Genomic DNA, 20317 nt, shown 5'->3' with positions numbered 1-20317 from the left:
AAACCGAAGATGGTGAGCCACGCCCGGGCTGGGTAAGGACCGGAGACTCGAGGACTTTGGAGCATCGTGCCCATTCTATTGTAGTCGAATCCAGTTGCCTCTTCTCTGTGGTGAGGGTTACAGTTTGAGTCTGGAGTCCAGATATAGTTATTGCCAGGTTCAATCAGCAAACGATAAGGGAACACGCTTCAGCTGTCCCTTCCAACTGAGCTGCTTATCCTTCCCTTGTGTAGTCAGGATGGCCGAGCGGTCTAAGGCGCTGCGTTCAGGTCGCAGTCTCCCCTGGAGGCGTGGGTTCGAATCCCACTCCTGACAAGCTTCCTTTTCTAATCCCCGTTGTTTATTCCTGCTGAGTAGCAATTTGCTGTTTTCAAGCATCCTTTCTCTTCCTGTCCTGACATAAATAGCAAGTTCTCATACCCAACTATCTGCCTCAACCCACCATTGCTCCTCTCGCCCCAGTCACTCTCAATATGTTTTTGTGAACGCTAGACAAGCGCAGCCTTTGAGCTACATCCCCATGTCCCTTTAACTCGAGCTGTATTTTATCATCGCTTTTAGGTGTTGTTGGCGTCTCTGCTTCCCTTCACCGTAAGTTAATATATAGAGTCTTTCTCCTTATTGCTTCCACATTTTCAGTTCCTGCTAGAAAAAACATTACACTTCAGGCTGAACCTTCTTTTGGGCCCTTTAGAATTTTATTTCCACATTTGGATTACATAAGTAAATGGTGAGTATGGGCTCTTCTTCTCCGAAATAGCCATCCAGCGTTCCCGCCTTTATTTAGCATACAGAAGTAATTTTTTCTCACTGCTTTCTGATACCAGTCTTCGCACGCCGAGTTCCTGATTTTGTACTTAGTCCTGAACTTTATTCGTCCTTGGCTTGTTCCTTTGTGGGCTCTGGATTGTGCCCAGGCCTTGGGAATACTGGACAAGTGCTTCAATTTACCTGTCAGCTACAATCTCCTGCTCGTCTCAGATTTCTAAGATAGGGTCTCACAGAGTTGTCCACAGTGGCCTCAAACTATGCAGCAAAGGCTGGCCACACTCTTAAGATCTCCACTTCTCAAGAACTCGGCTTAAAGCTACATCGACTCTTCATTTTCCTGTCTTGCATTTCCCATCCCCCACCCCCTTAAATCCTTTTACTATACTTTAAATAGTACCTTTTTTAAAAAGTATGCGTGCATGTCTGTATGAGCAGCACATGAGTGTGGTGCCTGCAGAGACCTTGAAATGGAAATCAGAACTCCTGGGCTGGAGGTGCAGCAGTTGTGAGCGCCATACGTGTTCTGGGAGCCAAGCCTTAGCCTTCTGTGAGCTGTAGCAGGGTTGACCCTGAGTTTACTGCCCATCTCCTGATCCTCCTGTCTCTACCTCTAAGGACTTAGATTTGAGGCCTGCCCCAGCCCACCTGGTTTAGTTGTGGTTGATGGGGCAACTTTGTGGAGTCGGTGGTGTCAGGTTTTTCCTGTGTGTATTTCTCCCAAGACCAGAGCAAGATTAGGACGCTTCTTTCTGGTACAAGTCAGGTTGAATGTCACAAGTGTAGTCAACGGGAGAGGAGCCCTTTCAAACTCGTGATGCCAAGCACAGCTGAAGGCTGAAAGACGCTAAGACGTGGTTTCTTCTGAACTGGATATGAGTGACCATGGCCTGGAACGTGGTTCCAGTTTGCTCCAAAAAACGCATTTCAATATGCAAGCCGTTGCATGCGTTTTCATCACAGAACAAAACAAATCATACCAAGGTATACTTTAAGCAACCTGATGGGAACATGGGTAGGGAGGAGCCACACGAAAAGACCTCTACTGTGGGTTTTGAGTGCTATCTGATGGCATTCTTAGTGTTTAGGGTTAGAAGCTTGTGATCTACCAAGTGGATTTGGTGGTGAAAAGGACGTTAGGTCAGATACAGACGTGAACAACGAGTGGTTGTTAAGGAGACCAACAGTAGCCCAAGATAATTTGGCTGAGTTTGCAACATCCCATCTTCCTACAATCATGACACAACTGGTCACTCAGCCTTGTAGAATCTTTAACCAATCCCCTCCATGCCTTCCTATGAGAACTGTAGTCTGCAGAATTGAGTCTAAACAGTTTCCATGTTCCTAAGGTAAAGAATACTGTCTTAGTCAGGGTTCCTATTCCTGCACAAACATCATGACCAAGAAGCAGGTTGGGGAGGAAAGGGTTTATTCAGCTTACACTTCCATGTTGCTGTTCATCACTAAAGGAAGTCAGGACTGGAACTCAAGCAGGTCAGGAAGCAGGAGCTGATGCAGAGGCCATGGAGGGATGTTACTTACTGGCTTTCTTCCCCTGGCTTGCTCAGCTTGCTTTCTTATAGAACGCAAGATCACCAGCCCAGGGACAACATCACTCGCAATGGGCTGAGTCCTCCCACCTTGATCACTAGTTAAGAAAATGCCTTACAGCTGGGTCTCATGGAGGCATTTCCACAACAGAGGCTCCTTTCTCTGTGATAACTCCAGCTCGTGTCAAGTTGACACACAAAACCAGCCAGTACAGATACATATAGTATATGCCTGCGTTTGTGAGGGTCATTGTTTAATTCTTTCTCTTTCCTTTCTTTTCCGTTTTCTTCGTGCTGTTGTTTTGGGTTTTCTTTCTTTTTTAAAAGATGATGTCTTACTATGTAGCTCTGGCTGGCCTCCAGCTAGAGGCAGTTCTCTTGTTTTCTTAGTGCTGTTTCTCGAGGGGTATATATATCATCATGGCCTGCATTACATTTTGAGATGGATTTTGCTATGTTCCCTAGGCTGGTCTTGAACTTATTAGCTCAAGTGACTTTTCCAATGGAGCCTGCTGAGTGCTGGGACCACAGGCATACCTTATCCCACAAGCTCTGTGTGAAGAACTGAAACGGTAGATAGATGTTAAGTATTAAGTTTCAAACCAGGGACAAGCATCCCTGAGGATGTTTAACATATCAAAGCGGGCATAGCCTCCAGGTTTCCCAATATCCCTCAGTCCCTACCTGTTTCAGGGTATGGCCTGCATACCCTGTTCTTTACCCTGCACCTTCCAGCCCAGGGCTAGGCTGCCCTCCGCCACAGAGGCTCTTCCCTACATAATCCAGACGTTGTGGTATATACTCTCTTTGCCCTTCTGCCCTTCTCTCTGCCTCTCTCTGCCCCTCTTTTGTACTTCTGGCTTCCTGGTTGCTATTCTTGGTCATAGATCATTTCTCAACCTCCAGTGAAATGAGACAATTCAAGCCAGATTAAATTATCTTAAAGGCAGGTTTATTAGAAAACTGTTGGGGGCTCTATCTCCTTCCCACTTACGTCCTGCACACAAGGTTCCCTACCAGCTGAGGTTCCGCACGCCTAGCACTCCAAATGCTGCTGTCAGAGGACCCAGTGGGAGGAGGACTCAGCTCCCATCCGCCATAGAGCTGGCCCGACCCTGCTCCAACTTTGGATCAGACTTGGATTCCTGCCCAGATTGTGGCTCAGTCCTGCTGCTACCTGGAGCTTACGACACTGCCCTCTGCCCTCGCTGTGGCTTCTCCATCAATGTGAGAGATTCTGAAGGGAAGGCTGTGAAGACCTCAGTTGTGTTCAACAAACTGGGGGCTGCCATACCTATGTCTGTGGACAAGGGACCTGAATCCCAGGGACCAGGGGTTGACGGGCATGACCAGAGGTCACATGGGAATGGCCTACCACACCAGACAGATGTGCTCAGTCGGTGAAGGACAGACTGTCTTTATTCCTGTATCAATTGCAAGTTTCAGGAAAAGGAAGATTCTTGACCTTTTTTTCTGGCAACTCAGCAACAATCCTTCCCTCCTCTTGAAAGTGAGGACATCAGTCTCACTTCTCACATCGATGCCTTCTTGGTCTCCTCCAGTTACCGTGCTTTGTTCTCAGAATAAGACCATTGACCCAGGGCACTTCTTTCCCTTGTTGAATTTACTAAAGTTATTTTTTCTATGAAAAAAAAAAAAAAAGGAAACTGTTTTTGGGTGGGGGAGCTCACTGCCCCCAAGGACTGGAAGTCACCATGGGGAAGGGGGAGATAGGGGAGGGAGAAAGAGAAAAAAAAACATGCATGTAGAAAGAAAAAAGGAGAAAAAAAAGAGAGAGAGAGCAAAAGGCCAAAATATCTGGGTTATATAGGGAAGAGCCTCTGGGGGAAGGGCAGGCTAGACCCTAGGCTGGAAAGCTCAAGATTGGGGACGGGGTATGCTAAGTAGGGACTGAGGGATGCTGGGACAACCTGGAGGCCAGGTCTGCTTTGATGTGTAAAATATGTGCCTCATCCCTTGTCCCTGGTCCAAAATCAAACACCTGGTTCCCCCTTTCACTCCTCACCCCCTCTCCACAAGGTTAAAGGTCACGGCCACTCTGGACTTTTCCAGATATGTCTGGCCCTGGCTATGCTCTCCTGAATAAGTAAGTACGTAACTGAGCGTTCCTGTGTGTCTATGCTTGGTATGTTTGTAATGTGGAGGTGTGATGCGGGGGTGGGGTGGGGGGTGTTTATGGGTGAGGGAGGGTGTGGGTGAGGGGAGGGTGTGGGTGAGGGGAGGGTGTGGGTGAGGGGAGGGTGTGGTGAGGGGAGGGTGTGGGTGAGGGGAGGGTGTGGTGAGGGGAGGGTGTGGGTGAGGGGAGGGTGTGGTGAGGGGAGGGTGTGGGTGAGGGGAGGGTGCCTTAACTGCCCATGCTGAGCTTGCTGAAGCATCCACCCCTGAGGTACCAGCCATATTGTGTGTCTAGCATAAAATGAGGTTTATTTGGGGGCATGAGAAGAGGGTTGAGAAGGAGTAGAAGGGGGGGGGAGGGGGTAAGAGGCCAAACCTACTCCATCTTGGAACTGGCCTCCATCTTAAAGTAAACAAAGAAAGCCTGAGAACTTGACCTGCAGTGGAAACCAAGCTTCACCATGTATCAGGCAGGACCTCTTGTCTTTGGCCAGAGTCACTCCCTTGCTTCTTCCTAGCAATAGTCAATCAAAGACTAGTCTGATTGGTTCACATATACTTTCAGACCAGTAGTGATTATATCCAGTCTTGCTTCAGAGCACCCACCTTTTGGCTTATAGTCATTCTATTAGATACTTGCCAGACTGGACACCCCCTCCTTTAGTCCTATTTTTCTATAAAAACTTGTCCTGCTGAGGGTTCAAGGCTATTCTGCCTTCCCTTCCGGTCTGTCACTGTTGGGTTACAGGGGAACACCAACCTGAGCTTGTAATAAAGAGTCCCTAATGCTATTCCATCAGAGATGGCTACTTGGTGGTCTTTTAGGGTTCATGAACGCTTCCTGGCACAACAAGGGGAAAAAGGAGAGAGAGCAGGGTAGGGGAGAGGGGGCTGGGTGGGGGGGGAAGAGGTAGGCCAGAAACTCATGGAAAGATGGGGGATAGGGTGAGGGGGGAGGCTAGAGAGGGAAGAAGAGTGAGAAAGTCCAGAGGGGGCCTGGAGAGATGGCTCAGCGGTTAAGAGCACTGATTGCTCTTCTAGCGGTCCTGAGTTTGATTCCCAGCAACCACATGGTGGCTCACAGCCATCTATAGTAAGATCTGGTGCCCTTGTCTGTCATATATGTGCAGAACACTTTTTATGTAATAAATAAATAGATCTTTAAAAAATTAAAAAAAAAAAAAAAAAGGAAGTCCAGAGAGAGAAAGGGTGGCCAAGCAGTCCTTTCATAGCAAGCCAGGCTCATACCTGGCTGTTGCTAGGTAACTGTTGGGTAGAGCATTAGAAGAAATGCTAACTTTCTCCAACACCATGGAGCAGTCATCTCTATGGAGTAGACATAAGATGTCCTTGCCTTTCATCTCTTTTTTTTTTTTTTCTTTTTCTTTTTCTTTTTTTCAGAGCTGGGGACCGAACCCAGGGCCTTGCACTTGCTAGGCAAGCACTCTACCACTGAGCTAAATTCCCAACCCCTTTCATCTCTTTTTATCATTAATTAAATTGTAGAAAATGGGGACTAAAGAAATGGCATAGAGATTAAGAACATATATTATTCTTGCAGAGAACCCAAGTTTCCTAGCGCCTGTATTAGGTGGCTTTTACCTTCTATTACCCAAGCTCCAAGGGAACTAACATCCTCTTTTGGCCTCCATGGGCTCTTGAGCCCATACACATACTCTAACACATACACAAATGCCCTGGAACTCACTGTAGAGCAGGCCAGCCTTGAAACTAGAGATCCATTTGTCTCTGCCTCCATAGTGCCGGGATTAAAGGCATGCACCACCACTGCCCAGCTTACTTTTTTTTTAACTTTAAAAATCAGCAAATAATAAGTAAATAATGCACGCAACTCACAAGTCTCAAAAAGTCCCTGAATCTTACAATGTTCACAGCCCTCCCCCATCCCTGAATTTATGTAAGCAATAGGGACTCTTGGGGACAGAGAGGTCTCTGAAACCTATAAGCTTCCAATAAGTCATTGCAATGAGCTCCAGGGAATGCAGCTTTCATGAGTCATCAATCAGATTGAGGTGGAATTTACAGTAATACAGCTGTCCTTGAGTCATCCATGCCTGTAAATAACCCCTCACCCACTCTTCTATAAATAACCCCCAATAAAGTCATAGGTTTGTCATTGTCGGCTAAACAAGGATCAACAGAACTGAAGATGAATTTGGGAGAAATGCTCACATAGTCCTGCCTATAGGTAGCCAGGTATGCAACTAAAGCCGAACAGTCTGAAGGCAGAGCATCTGCAACGGGAACCCTCAAATACCACATCTTCCGCCACGTCCTGTGTGATAGTGTGCTGTTTTGCTATGACAGTAGTTGCATGGGTCTTGCTACAGGTAATAAGACATAACTAAGGATATCCTACTGAGAAGCGGAATGTCCATTGTTGGGATAACCTACCCCCATACGTATTATGTCAACTGGCTATGAATGTGTGCCCCTGTATTGCCATTTCTACAGCCCACAAGACCTGCTTTCCATAAGTAAATGCTTCTGGCTTCCTCACCTGCCCCAAAAGATGTAAACAAACTGATCTGCAATTCTCTGTTTAAAAAGCAAGCCGCCATGGGGGAGGTCACAGAGCCCTCAGTCTGGCCAAAGGACAGCATTAAGAGATAGACCTGCTGCTGATTGGTTCAGAGTGAGGAAGCTGTGGAACCCCTCCCATTATGCTAATAAGCCTTTCTTAGCCGGAGAGAGAAGAAGGCTTTGGATAAATGAGGAGCTGGAGGCTGGTTCTAGAGGGAGAGCTGAGTCCAACAGTGAAAGCAGAAAAAGCTGTGAGGTTGAGACACAGTGGCAGTCAGGTCCAGTCTAGATGGTTAGCTGAGGAACTGCCCCCCAGCATAAAGGCTAACAGGTATATACTATACAGATGTCTCCCTATCATTATTAAACGCCAAGTGGGACCCTGATTCCCAAAGTGCCCACAAGAGTCCACAGATGCAGCCTCAGAGTGGCTCTTGACTCCTATCTTGTATCAAGTGGCATGGCTTCTTGATAAGTTAGTGGGGTTCTCCAGATGAGTGTAGAGATGCCCTGAGAGTGGTTAAAGATTTAAGCCAGATTTTATAATCCCTGACAGTAACATATAAGGTCTCAGAACATGGACAGGTTGCTAAAGAGGTCACATGGTCACTGTCGTGTGTAGTAAAATATATGTCCGAGGCCAAGATGGCTCCTTAGGAGGAGTGTGTGCGTGTGTGTGTGTGTGTGTGTGTGTGTGTGTGTGTGTGTGTGTGTGTGTAAGGGAGGTGTCGGTGCCCACGCCAACAGGGTACCGAGAACCAGGCCTGCGAGGTTTAAGAAAAAACACACAGACTCAGGTCATTCATGTTAAGAAAAGAGAATGCAGGGGTTAGGGGTTTAGCTCAGTGGTAGAGCGCTTGCCTAGGAAGCACAAGGCCCTGGGTTCGGTCCCCAGCTCTGAAAAAAAGAACCAAAGAAAAGAGAATGCCAAATCTTTTACTTGATTCACGGAATACATATACCCCAAGTTCACCAGGTGGAAAATTCCGGGAAGCACAGTGGAAAAAGCGCCTTCTCTCCTCAAGAACAAGGAAAGAGGAACAAAAGACAGGAGCCCATTATCACCCAGCTGTACCACCCAGGCTTGTGCTTAGAGCCAGAGCTTTCCTTTGTTAGGAACAAAAGGCTTCCACTCGAATCAGCAAAGCTCAGCGGGGGTCAAACACTGGGGCCCAGGAGGGCTGGACATGGAGGGATTACAGTGAGAAAGGAACTTGAGCCTAGCGACTTATAATGAAGGAAGGATGAGGTAGACGTACTGGCTGGCTTACCATTTCTTAAGGATGAGGGAGCTGGGGGAAAGAAACAAACAGTGACTACAAGTTAGATCTGTTCTAAAGAGCCCTTTCTAGGATCCAAAAACCTGAAAGTTGTGCAGAAAATATGTGTGTTAGGAGAAAAACAGACACATTAAAAGTGATTTAAAAACATATTCCTTAGGTTTGAACTTTAAAAGTAGAAATCACTGGGCAGTGGTGGCATAGGCATTTAATCCCAGCTCTCAGGGAGCAGGGCAGGCAGATCTCTGTGAGTTGGAGGCCAGCCTGGTCTACAGAGAGAGTTCCAGGACAGCCAGGGATACGAGGAGAAACCCTGTCTCAAAAAAAAAAATCAACAGCAGCAGCAGCAGCAGCAACAACAACAACAACAAAAAGGAAGAAAACAGAAGAAAAAAAAATGAAAACAAGAAGAGGAAGAAGAAAAAATAGAAATCTTGATTCAACAACAGATTGGGGGCCCTAAAAATGGAAGAAACTGTAACAGACAAGGAATGCTTAGCACAGAACTGATTAAATTAGGATAGACTTTTACGGAAGGTTGTCTTTTGTTGTTGCTGTTATTATTTGGTTGGTTGGGTTGGGTTTTCTGCTTGTGTGTTTATTCTGAGACAGGGTTTCACTCTGAGGCCCTAGCTATCTTAGGACTCCTCATGTAGACAGAGCAAGCTGGCCTCGAACTCACCGAAACCTGCCTGCCTCTGCATCCCTATTACTGGGATAAAAGGTGTGAGCTACCACGCATGGCTTTGTTTTTGTGGTTGCGATATTTTTTAAAGAGAGATTTTTATTTTTAAGTGTGTGTGTGCGTGCGTGCGTGCGTGCGTGCGTGCGTGCGTGCGTGCGTGTGTGTGTGCGTGTGTGTGTGTGTGTGTGTGTGTTGGTAACTGAACTCAAGTCTTCTGAAGGAACAGTCAGTTCTCTTAACCACTGAGCCATCTCTGTAGCCCCTCCCAGACACTTTTAAACAAACATTAAAGGAGCCTTGCATGACCTGGTTTGTGGGGCTCTGGAATATAGGGCCATATGGGATTAGTCTTGTATGCCGTTGAGGGACCTCCCCCAAGCTCCTCCCCCTAATTGAGTAATATAAGCTACTAACCTCTCCTTAAAACAAAGGCTACATTGGAGATAGTATGAGGGAAATCCATCACTGATAGACTTGGTTAGCATTGTGCCCAGATCCAAGGGTCCCCAATGACCACCAGGAGTCAAATTCATAAGCAAAAGCAAAGAGTATACAAACTCTCATAAGGGCCCTGAGTCCCTAAGGTTCAGCCTTTTTATTGCAGTTACAGCAGGATGAGGGGCTTATCAACTTGGCAGTTACATGACTGGCTAACAGCGATTTCATCTGACTTAAGCAATCTATACTTATCTATAGCCTCTGGAATGTTATGTATTTTCCTACTGGTGGCCTGTGTCTAGGTTAGTTCCCTCCTGGAATAGTTTGTGGTTTTTCTAGTAATTAGTGCTTAACTTAAGCCCAGTGTATAAGATGGAGGTCTGGTTACAAGATGGGGTTTATCTTGTCAAGTTGGGGCCCTTCCATTAGATAAGCCATTAAGGATGAGTGGTTATCACCATGTGAGATCTGAGAGACTAAAGGAGAGACAGGTATTACTGAAATGTAGGTATTAGAGATGTTCAATGTCCAGTTCATCAGGCCAGACCTTACTGTCTTTATAAGACTCAAAAAAGAAGTTGATTCAACAGAGACATCAGAAGTGTGTGTGGGACTTCAGTGGCTTTGCTGACGTATTTAGTGGGGCATGGATCTCGTGAGGGAGAAGATCTGATAAATCTAAATGACTTTGGCCGACATGCAAATAGGGTTTATAAAGTACAAAGAAAATCAAAAGGAAGTAAACAGGCAAAAGTCTCTGTTGGAGTTACTCAAAGGCAAAATGTGGCAATATTTGTGTTGAGCCAGAGTTCCTTAAAATAAATTACTAGAGCCCCAAATGCTCGTACGCCTCTGATTGGCTTTTTCTTAGATTGGGTCTCTATTGCTGTGCAGAGACACCATGACCCAGGCAATCATAAGGACAACATTTAATTGGGGCTGGCTTACAGTTTCAGAGGTTTAGTCCATTATCATCATGTTGGGAAGCATGGCAGTGTGCAGGCAGGCATGGTGCTGGAGGGGCTGAGAGTTCTGCATCTTGTTCCAAAGGCAAACAGAAGACTTGTCTTCCAGGCAGCTAGGAGGACCGAAGTGGAAACTTCTTTGGAAAGTCAGATGTGTTGGATGGCGTTTTGCTGGGGCAAACAGGTGGAGGAATGTTTTCCTGAAGCGAGCATAGGTGAAAGGATGTTTCACTGAGGCAGGCACGTGAAGGAATGTTTTGCCGAAGTGGACACAGGTGGAAAGATGTTTTGCTAGAGCAAGCCCATGAAAGGGTGTAAGACTCTCAGAGAGAATCTTCCCTCAGGAGGGAGATCCTCGAGCCCAATGACCAGTCTGAGTCCACAGGCTGCAATCTGCAAGAGGATTTTTATTGATCAGGATACACAGGTATCTGTGGGCGTCCCAGTCAATTCGGAAGACTGGCGCGCCTACCAGAACCAGGGACGGGCTTTTATAGGGTATTGGGGAGCAGAAGCAGGCTTACAGAAGCAGATGCATGGTTGGTGGATTCAAGTGAGGCGCGGATGTATGGTTACACCCAGTAGGCTATTCAAATGAGGTTGTCACACAGCAAGAGAATACGTGCAGGTTGGGGCATCTGGAATGTCAGGGGCTAGGGGCTTATCTCTTGTTAGGTGGCCCATAAAGCAATACCAATAATTTAGACTGGTTTCTGTATTTTGTTTTCTTTTATGGTCTGTTTTGTCTAAATGATGAGTCAGCTTGTCCCACAAAGCTTGGACACATCTGAACTTTCCCAGGCTTATTTTAGTTCTGAGTCTGTGTATCTAAAAACTTACTTTTTACTTCTATAGTTGAGGGCCTTGGGCTTGTACAATTCCCTTTCTGGGAGGGGGGTCTTTCAAGGGCATGTGATAAAGGATTCTACACTAATGACTCGCATGTATTGGTTCACCTCACATGTGTCATTGAGGTGTCCGTTTGTCGTGACTACATAGAGAGAAACACTCCAAAATACTTAGGTCCTGCTGGCTTCTTGCTGTTTCCTTGGACTCCAACCAATTGGCAGAGTAATGTCAGCTGATACAAACTCATGTGGAGTTTTGCTAAGACAGACTCATGTGCTGAGGCAAGACATCTGGTGAAGACGTGTGGAGGATGTGTGTTCTTTGGAGGAAGCCCTAGAAATAGGACTCAAGGGACTGTGTTGCTTGTCGAGTTAGCTATGCAGCACTTCTTGGTCTCGAGTCTTCACTGATCTCCACTTCATTGAGAGAGGCACCACAAAGAATTTCTGATGTCTCTGGTGCTCCTGGTCCCTCCTGCTGGCTCGTGCCAATTAGACTGAGGTCTGGCTGTCCCCGCTAGGTCATGCCACTGCTGCTGCTATCCCGAGACTACTGAACTGGCCTGTTGGTGTATTCATGAAGTGTTTGTGAGTGGATCAAACTGCCTCTGCTGAACTGTGAATCAAAATGCTGATTTCCTGATGACACAGATGGGATTTGCTCCGGAGAACCCTTTCTAAACAAGCCCACTTCCTCTATAACCTAATAATCTTCTTTTCTACTACTTCTGGTGGGTAGTGGGCTAGAAGGGAGGTTACAGTTTTTAAGAACTGATATTAAAAGTAGGCATTGAAAAACTTTAAATTACAGAGGAGAGTCTCAAAGGCCATTCCCACAATGACACGCTTCCTCCACCAAGGCCACACCTTAACTCCTAATAATGTGCATAATGCAAAGAACATTTAGTCCAATCTCAAAAGTCTTGTAGTCCATAACAGTACAGATCAACAATGTTAAAAGTTCAAAGTGCAAAGTCTCGGGGTTGGGGACTTAGCTCAGTGGTAGAGCGCTTGCCTAGCAAGCACAAGGCCTTGGGTTCAGTCCTCAGCTCCAGGTAAAAAACAAAAACAAAACAAAAAACAAAGTGCAAAGTCTCTTCTGAGATTCATCCAGTCACTTAACTGTGATCCCCTATAAAATCAAAATCAAAAAGCAGATCACACACCTCTAACATCAAGGGTTATACATTACCATTCCAAAATGACACAGTGAGGAAATCCTGGAGAAAAGCAAGATGAGAAGGCGGCTGGGCCATCTCCAAACTTTGCATCTCCAAGTCTGATGTCCAGCTCCCTTTTGCTTTGTTGACAACAGCATAATTCTTGCTCTTTGTCTGGTTCCACTCCCTGTTTGCAGATTTCCCCAGCAGGCATCCCGTGACTCTGGCATCTCGAGCATCCTGGGGTCTCCAAGGCAACTTCAACATTACAGCTTCTTGTTCCAATGTCTGGGGTCCACACGTGATCTTATGGGTTCCTCCAAAGAACTTAGGTCAAATCTCTACCACTATAGGGTCTGTTTGACTCCACCCCACTACTGCTGCTGTTCTTGGTGGTCATCCCATGGTACTGGCATCCCTAATTCGATGGAATCTTTTATTGCAACTAGGCTTTACCAATGGCCTCTCATAGGCTCTCTTCAAGGTGCCAAGCCTCAACTTCTTTGCATGACCCCTTCATATCTGGGCCATCAACTGCGATTAAGGCTACACCTTCACCAATGGCCTTCCCTGGACCCTCACAGTGCCAAGCCTCAGCTGCTCTCCATGATACTTTCACGCCTTCAAAACCAGTACCACTTGGTTGATTCTTTCACATTACCAAGTCCAGCTGCAGCATGAGGTACGATCTTAACTATCTCTGAAGCACAGCTTCTTTGTGCTCTCAGAAAATACTTAGCAGAGAATTTCACCTCAGTGATGCTGGTCTCCTCTTAATCTGCTAATGTCTTAGCTTCAGCTAACCAGAGTCAATTGTCCCATTAGTCCCTTCTATTCTTGACTATAAAGCCAGAGCCACTCGGCTAAAGCTGCTGGGTTCTGCTGCTTGCTGGAGTCAGAACATGGCCCCTTGTTCTATTACATCATCACCAGTTTTCTGTTTTCCAACTCCTTCACTGCCTAGGCTTGGCTGTTATGGAACTTACTCTGTAGACTGACATCGAACCCAGTGATTTGCATGGCTTAGTCTCCTAAATGCTGGGATTAAAGACATGTGCCACCATGCCTAGACCTAAGCTTTCCCTCACCTAGAACTTTCTCTGTCCAAAGCTGGCCTTGAACTCAGAGACCAATTGCCTTTGTCTCCTTTGATTGAAGCTGTGTACCCCATACCTGAGCCTAAGCTTTTCATGGCCACTATTATTACTCAAGATCTAGATTTAAAAAAATCTGTGTCTTTCAGTCTCAAAATCTGGATCACAGGTGTGTCCTGATTTCTGGATTGTAGTTCATGCCAGACAAAAAGTCCAAATGGAAATAACAACCAGGTAATAATAATGCCTAAATATAACTATCCCTTGTTTAACTGCAAAAGCATAAACAGTAAGTTTAGTTGGGTGGGATCTTGCCCTGAGGTCACCACTCCCTTAATCTGTGTAACTTCTTGAATAAAGGATTCAGCTCCTTTCTACTTCCTCGTGTCCTTTAATCTTTGTATTTTCCTTTCTCAGCTGGCTCCTTTTCATCAAAACGCTCTTCATAAGAGTGAACTTTAGTAACCACACAACAGAATTTATACCAGGCTGTTTGAGACTTCCTTTGTCAAAGCAAATAATTGAAATCTCTTTACCTTAGCCTCAGCAGACTCTTCAGACAAGGGCAAAAAGCAGCCACATTCTTCACCAAAATATTACAAGAACAGTCTCTAGGCCACAAACTAAATTCTCCTCTACTGGAACATCTTGGGCCAAGTCTGCACAGTTCAAATCACCCTCAGCACCAACATCTCAAGTCCAAGGTTTGGGGGTGACACTCCCTGGTAGTCTAGAAGGTAGGATTTGGTGCTCTCACAGCCCCATCCCAGGTTCAATTTCTGATAAGAGAAGCTTCTCTTATTTATTCCTCTCTGTAACTTGTCCTCCCACCTCGAAATTCTCTCCTGCCACCTCAAACATGCTCCCTTTTGGCAAAGAGCCAGTCCAAGGGCAGTCCTAGAGCAGAACTTGTCTCTGCTGATACATACACACTCACAACACATCATACCCATCGCTCTCCTACACATGTCCCAGAGGATGTATGTATGTATGTATGTATGTATGTATGTATGTATGTATGTATAGATGCGTGGATGGGTGGTTGCAGGCATGAATGGACAGACAGTTTCATTGTTGGATGGGTGGGTGGACAGAAGGATGCATGAATGGAAAGTTGCTTGGATGCACGGATGGGTCTGTTAGGAAAGGCCAATTGAGTCATGCAGAGGGGAGGAAAGTCCCAGCCTCTGGCTGAAGTCTTAAGGTGAAACCAGCCTCTCCTGGAAGCCCCCACCACGTAGCCTGCACCCAACTACCTGTGTGTATCTGGTGTGTGCACATGTGTGTGAAGTGAGTGAGCAAGCTAGCGAGTGAAAGACAAGAGCAGTTTCTAGGGTGGGCACCCGGCCTTTTGAGGAAGCTAGGGCTTAGGTGTGGTGGATTGAAACTCAGGGGGCACCCAGACTGCTCCCAGGGGTTGGGGTGCTTTAGCTCCTGTTCATTTCCACAACCCCTGTACATGACCATCACCCCAGCAACAGCAGCAGAAAGAGGGGCAGCATCAGTCATAAGACAGCCAGCCACCAAGACCATCCTCACTACCACTATACCATCACCATCATCATCATCATCATCATCATCATCATCATCATCATCACCAGCAGCAGCAGCAGCAAAAGGACCAATAGAGGCATCACCACCACCACCACCACCACCACCACCACCCCCGTCACCAGCAGCAGCAGCAGCAGCAGCGTAACAACCATGGGTACACAACAGTGATGGTCACTGGGAGACTGTTCGGTGAGGGAGGGCTTAGCATGGAGGACCATGGAATCAACTGTGTGCCCTTGTGCCTCTCGGAGCTGTGTAGAGTGAGTGAGTGTGTGTGTGTGTGTGTGTGTGTGTGTGTGTGTGTGTTCTGTGTGCATCACTCTCTCTCTCTGTCTCTCTGTGTTTCTCTATGTCTGTCTCTCTCTGGGTGTATGTGTGCATGCACGAATGCTGGCGGGCTTTTACTCGCAGAAGTGCATCCACTCAGCAGAGAGGGAGGAGTGGACAGGATGCCAAAGTGAGAGCACATGGCATCCCGGCATGCATGTGCGTGTGAGGGCGTGCTCGCTCACGCTGTGAGACATTGAAGATGGAGATGGGAGAGAACAGGATTCCCCACATCTACATCCCAGAAGAGAGGAGGAAGTGGTGTTTCCCAGCATTGTAGGGTGGGAGCCAGTAGGTGAGGGTGGTGTTAAGAAGGTGTAGAGCTGGTCCCCAGCTCCGAAAAAAAGTAAAAGAAAAAAGAAAAAAAGGTGTAGAGCTCCTGGTATTGGTGGTAGACGGAAGCCTGCAGGATGAATATATTAAATTGCTTGAAGGTGACTGTAGGTCATTTGCAGGGTAAGGATGCAGTGTGTTTAGGTACTAGAGTGTGTCTGTTGCTGTTCCCGTGTGCCGCACGGTGGTGGAGAGGAACGTTAACCTCAGAACCAAAAGACTAGACTCTGCATGGGCCGGGAATCGAACCCGGGCCTCCCGCGTGGCAGGCGAGAATTCTACCACTGAACCACCCATGCCCTGGCTGTAAGTGCTATCTGACGCTCACACAGCCTGTACTTGCTGAAAGTCCTGACACTCAGAAGCTCTTACCCTCCTCCGTCCCCCTCCCCCCGCGACAGACCATAGGCCGGAAAAGATGGATGGATGGACTGACGGATGGACGGACGGACAGACGGTTCCATTGTTGGATAACTGGTTGGATGGAAGGACTCATGGATCGAATGATGCACGGATGGAAAGATGCAGGTATGGATGGATCATCCGACAGGAGAGGCCAACTGGGTCATGCAGAGGGCTGGAGGAGAGTCCGGGCTTCGAGCTGGGGCGAAGCCTGCCTGGGCTGGAATCCACTGACTGGCACGTAGCCGGCGCGCTCCTACCTGTTTGTGTCTGGTGTGTGTACACTTGTGGGAAGCGAGCGAGCGAGGAGAGCGGATTCTAGGGCGGGCACCGGGCCCTTTGAGGAGTCCAGGTCTTAGGTGTGGTGGATTGGAACTCGGAGTCCACAGACTACGTTTCCTTCGGCGCCCGCTGCGGGTCGGCGCTGTGGCTATCGGGGCGCCAAGCGTCAGGCAGGTGTGCGCCAGGGGTGGGGGAGGGCGTGGATTTGGGGAAGGCCAGCTGTAGAGCAGAAGCCTCGACGGCCTCAACACAGAGGCATGGGCACCGTGGGTGTCTCCCTTGAGAGGCGGAGGAAAAGGACCCCGCAAGAGGCGGTGGGCCGGAGAGCTGTGTCAAAACCTCCGGGTGTGGGGTTATGGGTGGTGACGGTGGACGGTGACCAGTGGACGTGGGCTTGGACAAGGTTAGCTGTAGACAGAAGGCGCTAGCCCCTGGCTGGCTGGCTTACCGGCGTGCTTAGGACCAGCCTCCTACTCACTCGACCTTCTCATAAGAGAAGCAACGCGACCACACCACCCACTTCCCCTCTTCCCCATCTCCCACCCCCACCTCCTCTCTCCAGCTGCTTGAGGCCAGCCCGGGTGGGAGTCTTCTTTCTTGTTGGTTCTTCTTGAGGCAGCGGAGGGGGAAGAGCGTCGGCGGAGCGTAAGACTTTGTCTTACGAAATACGGGGTGAGACTTTGTCTTATGAGATATTTAGGGTTGCTGTATAATAATAAGTTTACTTATCTAAGTCTAAGTTACTATGCTACTGTAGCTGTTTTACTTGTCTATGTCTAAGTCACTATGCTCTGCTACTGTAACCGACCCGCCTTCCGTGTTCCTCTGAGGCCAGAAACTGCAGTCTCTGGCATTTAATACCTCATTCTAAAACAGCAGGAGATAAAGTAGAGGATTACTTGCTGGGGCCTTTCCCCTTTTGTCCCTATGCCTCTTGCTTGTCAGGCTAGGGGGAAATTTGGAGCAATAAACTTCTAGTGAACCAAGAGAAGTGAATAGCACTTGCAGAAGCAAAAACTTTTACATAGGCAAATATGCATAAACTTATATAAGTTCATATACAGACCCGTGAATGCTCATTTATACATTTCCACTCAAACCAGTAGGGTCTAGCTTGCATGCAGTCTCACTGTTACATTCTTACACACACACACACACATGCATACATTCCCACAATTACGTACTTACACACACATCCATACTTACATATGCATATGGAGCAAAAGACCAAGCACCAGTGCAAACAGAACTCACTCATTCTGGATGAAGAATGAGCTCCAGTCCTTATTGCATAAAGAAAAGGCTTCTACCCTTCTTTACCATTAATGCTAAATGAATTAAACCCAAGTTTGTAAGAAAAAAAAAGCTTGTTTCTTTTAATAAGACTAAGCCTGCCTCGTTATTAAGAAAGGATCTGTTCTGTCCCATGGTGAGAAGTCTGCCTGCTCCTTCTGCTCTCTCCAGCTTCTTCTTTTTCCTCATTCCCTCTGCAGTCTGCACTTTGCTCTCTTGTTTCCTACTCTCTCCAAGTAATCCCACTCTGCACTCTCCTTCTAATCTTGCCCTCTCCGCGTGTTCTGATGTCACAATAATGCTCTCACTCTCAAAGCCTTTTCTCCCAATGCTATGCCTATGCTTCTAAGTTCTTCTTGAGTTCAGTTCTGTCTAAAAAGTGTTCTGTCTAAAAACTTCTCCACAGTCCAGTTCTGCTCAGCTTGGTTCTGACTCCTCTCTTTGTCCTCAGCTCTTAAACATCTTTTAGAATACACGATCGCATTTTAAAAAGTTTACCACAAGTCCTCACACACACACACACACACACACACACACACACACAATCGAATCATAAGTTGAAATAGAAGTTTACAGCAGAGAATATTTACATGCTTGTCCTTTAGGAGTAATTATCTGGCTAACCATCCATCACCTGTCACAGCTCCACAGGTTCCCTGAAGGTTTAAAACCATAACTAAGTTATATAGTGAGGTTTTGCATAGGTAAACCCAGTCAATATTTTATCCTCTGTCCTAGCACCTATGATAAATCATTAGTTCCCTTTTTATGACCTTTGGTTAACAGTTTTACAACCTATTGGAATGTGCTCTGAGTAGGAGAAAGTCTGGTCACCATCTAAGAGCAATTAACTGATGTCGTTATGGCTCCCGACACCCAACTGCAGAGTTGGTTGGTGTTGATGGGAGGTCTCTCCTGGAGACCCAGGTCTGTGGGGGGAAAGACTTCGGGGACGAGGGAGGGAGGGGAGGCGGTGGATAGGTTGAGGAGGAGGCCAGACGTGCGGTCTCTTGTGGTGGGGTGAGGAGCGATGGACTGGAAAAGGCAAGCTTGTAAGGAGTGGGATTCGAACCCACACCTCGAGGGGGAACTGCGACCTAAACGCAAAGACTTAGACCTTTCGGTCATCTGGGCCGGAGGCGACTTTTCGCACAGGCGACCGGCGCCCAGGTGGGAACAAGCAGTCTTGACAGGACGGCGCGCCGGTTCTGGTGCAGATCTGAACGCCTCTGGGTGCTCAAGCTGCGGGCATCGTCCGACGAACTCAGCCGTGCTCTGCCTCGCCCGGTACCAGCGTGTCGACGACCGGATGCTGCTAGGCGCCAGAGTGCCTCCAGGTCCCGGTTTGGATCCCCGCCCTGCAGCCCCCTGTTTGCCCCACAGCACGCAGGGCTGTCCTGACGCGGCAAGTGATAACCGCAGCCACTCCGCACTTGGCACCGGTGCCTTAGAGGGCGGGGACAGTGGTCCAGCGCCACGGTGGTCCCTTGGGGCTGCCGGTCGGGGTCCTGGTGTTGACGCCGGGTTTCGGGGTCTTGTGGGTTGCGGTGCAGTGCAGAGCAAGAGGTGGTGGTTGGGGGAGACGGACGCTGTGGTTGTTCCCTGGCGTGGTAGACGGGCCGGAGTGCGTGTGTTTGCGGCTGTCGTCGTCCTCGTTAGTATAGTGGTGAGTATCCCCGCCTGTCACGCGGGAGACCGGGGTTCGATTCCCCGACGGGGAGACATGATGTCCTTTTTGGACACCTAGGTGGCCCGCGGGCGCTAGCCCTTCCACCCACGCCCCACGCTCAGACCCAGACCCACGTCAGCCCGCCGAGCCCCATAGTCTCCAGCAAAGCCTCTCCGGAGCCCTCAAACCCTTTTTCTGCCAACTGGGCCAGCACCCTGGCGCCTGCCTACACGCTTCCTGGTGGCCCCTACCGGGCCCTCGCACCCGGAAACCGAAATTGGTGGTCCAGGTGTGTCAGGACGGGCGGCGTAGAAATCGCTGGGTGAGCTGTGTGCCAGGCCGCTCCGGGTGGTGGCCAGCCCGGAGCGGTCCCTGGTGTGCTGGACTGGGCTAGCGCGCCGGGTTGCAGCAACCAGGAGACAGGAGAGCGCCAGAGGAAAGGCATGAGCACGTGAGAGGCGCGCTCGGGACCCGGAGGAAAAGCGCGGAGCTGCGGAGCCGTGGGTGTGGTTGAGGTTCAGCCGTGTGCCGGGTATTGGTGCACAGGGAAATAAGTGGTAGGCAACGACGAAGGCTCTGCATATTGTTTGGTAGTAGTCGGTAGGGACATATGGGTACCAGATAATTCATGAGGCGTTGGTGGTATAGTGGTGAACATAGCTGCCTTCCAAGCAGTTGACCCGGGTTCGATTCCCGGCCAACGCAGTGAGTTCAATTTTTGCCAAGGTCCTCAGCCCAGGGCGTGCCCACTGGGGTCCTGTCTGGCGACTCCGAGCTGCTTGCGAGGCTTTACTACGGGGAGAAGTTAGGAGAGCGCCAGACCTTTTAGGTTGTGCAGAGTGGGAGAAGAGAAACGGACAGATGTGCAGTCCTGGAGGTCCCACCCGGCTTGCCGACTAAGCGGCAGAGGCCCCAGGGCAAATGGCAGGCCAGAGCCAGGCACAGCGCTAGAACGCCAACCTCCTAAAGCCCAGGATTAATGGGGGGGG

At 48.3% G+C, this 20317-nt stretch overlaps 4 non-coding genes and 1 pseudogene across 4 annotated transcripts; 4 read left to right on the top strand and 1 right to left on the bottom strand.

The window, feature by feature from the left end:
• Nucleotides 1–232: 232 nt before the first annotated feature.
• On the top strand, nucleotides 233–315 carry Trnal-cag. Its single transcript has one exon. It is a non-coding gene; the product is annotated as a tRNA-Leu (tRNA).
• On the top strand, nucleotides 239–3782 carry LOC116910908 (annotated as a pseudogene).
• Nucleotides 3783–15910: 12128 nt separating this feature from the next.
• Nucleotides 15911–15981, bottom strand: Trnag-gcc. Its single transcript has one exon. It is a non-coding gene; the product is annotated as a tRNA-Gly (tRNA).
• Nucleotides 15982–19308: 3327 nt separating this feature from the next.
• On the top strand, nucleotides 19309–19380 carry Trnad-guc. Its single transcript has one exon. It is a non-coding gene; the product is annotated as a tRNA-Asp (tRNA).
• A 581-nt stretch (nucleotides 19381–19961) lies between these two features.
• On the top strand, nucleotides 19962–20033 carry Trnag-ucc. Its single transcript has one exon. It is a non-coding gene; the product is annotated as a tRNA-Gly (tRNA).
• Nucleotides 20034–20317: the final 284 nt, after the last annotated feature.

The sequence above is a fragment of the Rattus rattus genome, chromosome 10 (genome assembly GCF_011064425.1).
Source record: "Rattus rattus isolate New Zealand chromosome 10, Rrattus_CSIRO_v1, whole genome shotgun sequence".
NCBI classification, from domain to species: Eukaryota; Metazoa; Chordata; class Mammalia; order Rodentia; family Muridae; genus Rattus; species Rattus rattus.
This window is presented reverse-complemented; position numbering and strand designations above follow the sequence as displayed.